This window comes from Penaeus japonicus, unplaced genomic scaffold, assembly GCF_977035675.1.
Source record: "Penaeus japonicus unplaced genomic scaffold, GWHDUDI00000001_assembly GWHDUDI00000014, whole genome shotgun sequence".
Taxonomy (NCBI): Eukaryota; Metazoa; Arthropoda; class Malacostraca; order Decapoda; family Penaeidae; genus Penaeus; species Penaeus japonicus.
The window spans coordinates 10749842-10753948 of record NW_028234416.1 but is presented as its reverse complement, the minus strand read 5'-3'; positions in this window follow the sequence as shown (position 1 = coordinate 10753948).

The following is a 4107-nucleotide window of genomic DNA, read 5'->3' as shown; positions in this document are numbered from 1 at the left end:
TAAAAAAACCCTTTGCAAACAGGGGGCCCTTTTTGCTCTAGGAGTGAAGATAGCGGGTCGAATGTCGGAAACGGGGCGAGGAAAGGGTTTTTCGGAAATTAGTTTTTTACAGTTCCAATAACATTTTCCATTATTAATTTTTCCCCTAGAACACAGCAGTACCAAATCGTTTTTCTGAGACATATTTGGTTGCTAATCCCAAAAAAAAACACGTAAAATTTCATAAAACCCAAAATTTTTTAAAGGGTGATATGTTTTGGTATATGTAGATACAATACACACACACACAACACACACACACACACAAAACCCACACACACGCACACGACAACAAACACAAACCCACCACACACAACAACCACAACAAACACACACACACACACTAACCACACACCACACACACACACACATACAATATATAAATATATAATATATATATAAATATAATATAAATATCTATATATAAATAATATATATATATATATAAACACACACACCCACAAACACACCAACACACCAACCCCAACACACACACACACACCCACACACAACAAATAATAACAAAAACAATATAATATATATATATATATATATATATATATAATAAAATATAATATAATTTAAATATAATAAACACACCCCCCACAATAAGTGGTTGTGGGTAAAATTTGTTTTCCTCTGTTTTATTTAACAAAAATAAAGAAACAAACGAAAACCATTCCGCGTACGAGATGATGCTGAAATTTATCACTTAATATTTCCCTTTTTCCCTCCCTCTCTCTCTCCCTCTCTCTCCCTCTCTCTCTCTCTCACTCCCCCCTTTTCTCTCCTCTCCCCATCTCTCTCTCTCACTCTTCTCCCCCTTCCCCTCTCCCCCTCTCCCCCTTTCTCTCCCCCCTCCTCTCTCTTTTTTTTCCCTTTCCCTTTTTTATTCCCCCCTCTCTTTTTTTCTGTTGCACAACAATTAGACGATTTACCCAACGCCCAAATCTTCAGCCACCATTTGTTTATAAGTGATAACCGAAAAAATAAGGTTTGCAATTTTGGTTTTTTCCCATCCTTTCCTCTTCTAATAAAGTTTATCCCCATAAACTTCACGAGTTTAACCAGATGGACGAGGGCTGAAGAATATCATGAAAAGAAGGGTTTTCTTTTGAACCAAAAAAATATGTTTTTCAGTTATAGAATATGGTCTTTTGGTTCCGCTGTTTTTTTATTTTTTTTTTCTTGTTTTTTTTTTTTTTTTTTTTTAACTACGGGTTGGAAGAGTTTTGGGGCGCGAACGAAAAGATGAGCTCGAATAATGCAATTGATTATACTCTATAAATGAATTGAAATAGGGTGAAATTGTTTTATTCTGTCATTCGTTATGGTAATTATATGTTTTTATTTTATATTCTTAATTTTGTATTTTTTCTTTTAGTCTGATCTTGAATTTTTAGTATACGGATGAACTTGATAATTTTATCATTTCATTTGTAATAATATAAAATAGGATAAATAATATATATATATATATATATATATAATTTATATATAAATATTAAAAAAATTTTGTAATATATATTTTCATATAAAAATATATATATTATATATAATAATATATAATAAATGTAAATTTTAATTTTACAAAATTGTGTGTGTGTGGGTGTTTTATATTTAATATAAATATATATATAAAATAAATATATATATATAATATATTTTTTTTATAATTATATATAAATATATAAGCATGTATATATATAAATAATTACATATATTTTATTAAAATGAAAATAATTATAATATTATATATATAAATATATTTTAAAGTATGTGTATGTAACACACACACGCCACACACACACACATACACACACACACACACACACACACACACACACACACACACACACACACACATACAAATAACACACACCCATACCCCACACACACACACATACACATAACACACACACAAACTGTATATATATAAAATATAATTATATATATATATTAATATTAATATATAAAATTATATACAAATATAAAAAAATAAAAATATTATTTTTATATATTTTAATTATATATAAATAAATTTTGATATTATTATAAAAAAAATATATAAAATATATTTAAAATTTTATAAACAAATAAATATAAAAATAAAAAAATAAATTAAAAATTATAAATAAATTAATATGTACATGTTAAAATATATATAATATATATATAAAATATATATATAATATATAAATATATTAATATATACAAATAAAATATAAATTATATATAATATATAATATTAATGAAATATAATAAAATAAATTTTTATATATATATTATAAATATATTTATATATATATATAATAAATATATTTTTATATTTATATAAATATATATATATATATAATGTGTTGTGGGGTGTGTAGTGTTGTGTGGTGTGTGTTGTTTTGGTGGTGTGAGTGTGTGTGTTGGTAAAAGGTGAATGTGTGTGTGTGGTGTGTGTGTGTTTTGGGGGTTGTGTTATATATATATAAAATATTATATATAAAATATATAAAATATAAATATATAAAATTTTATATATATATATTATAAAAACACACCACACCCCACACCCACACACACCTACAATATAAAATAAGAAATATATCACTTATCTAAATATAAAAATTAAATAATATAAATAAATCATCTAATCGGTAAAAATTAAAAAAAATCCAACTAAAAAACAAACTCAAATACATAAAAAAAATAAGATGGGGGGGGTGGATAACCCCCCCTAAAAAACCTCCCTAAAACATCACTATTCACCAAAAAATAACTCTATTTCACACTCCAAAACCCATCACATAAAAAAAAAAACTCCCCAAAAACAAAAACGAAAAATATAAAAAAAATCATTCATGTTGAGGAGTTTGTTGTTTTGAATTTTTTAAAATTTTCACAGTGACAGACAACAGAACACTCACAACTCCACTCTCCCTCAACTCTCTCCCCTCTCACCACAAACACTAGACATTACCCCTAGTGAGACCCTCACCAATCACCAAAACCAATCAAAAAATATCACTCACAAACACAATAAATTAAACAACTCCCAAAAACACTTTCCCCTCTAACTCAAACCCCCCTACACAAAAGTCTCTCCAACTCACACAAAATCACCACTCACCCTCTCACAAACCCCCCACTCATTTAAAAGTTACAATACTCAAAAAATTCAACACACTCCCACACACAACTAACACACTCCCCCACCAAATAAAAAAAAACTCTAAAACCTCAAAAAATTTCACACTCAAACACTAAAAAAAACAAAACTCTACCCACCCCAAACACAAACCCAAAAACCCATCAAATAACTCACAAAAAATCAACACATATCACGCTAGCAAAAAACGTCTATAGCGTATCAATAACTCTTTAAAAAAAAAATAATTTCTAAAAACTTATTTTATCCTAAAATGAGGAGGAGGGTGTGTTGTGTGTGTGTTGTGAGTGTGTGTGTGTGTGGTTAGAGTGTTTTGGGGGATTGAAAGGGACGCTGCTAAAAAAGGAATCAAAAAAATCAGCCACCCTCGCCCTTCCAAAAAAATCCCTCAAAGTCACGCCAAAAACCCAGAAAAACGAAATCCAATAAGAACTACAAGTCCTTTCAGTCCAAACAGAGAAAAAAAACATATTGAAAATTAAACTATTCCAGTTTTTCCCAGTTGTCATTATTCGTAATGATTTATGCGCTCTTAAGGGTGTATCCACCAGGCCCCTCTTTGAGGATTATGAACTCTATGACAGGGGGCCATAAGTAGAAATTCTATACGATGCGGCTAGTTAACTTATGCATCATATATCTTGGCGTTTTTATCTTGTTTTGATTCAGTATCAAGCGTGGGCTGATTAAAAGTAGCGCAGAGGTTTTGATGTTTTGGAAAAATAATTTTATCGGTGTTCATTGGAAAAAAAAAAGTTTTTTGTTTAGATATATATTTGCTGTGTTTGGTGGCAGGGAATGTGGGTATGTTGTGAAAGAGTGAGTTAGAGAGAAAGAGAAGGGGATTGAGAGAGTGAAAGGGGGGGGGGGAGAAAAGGAGAGTAATATAACAAGAGAGTAAGAGAAAA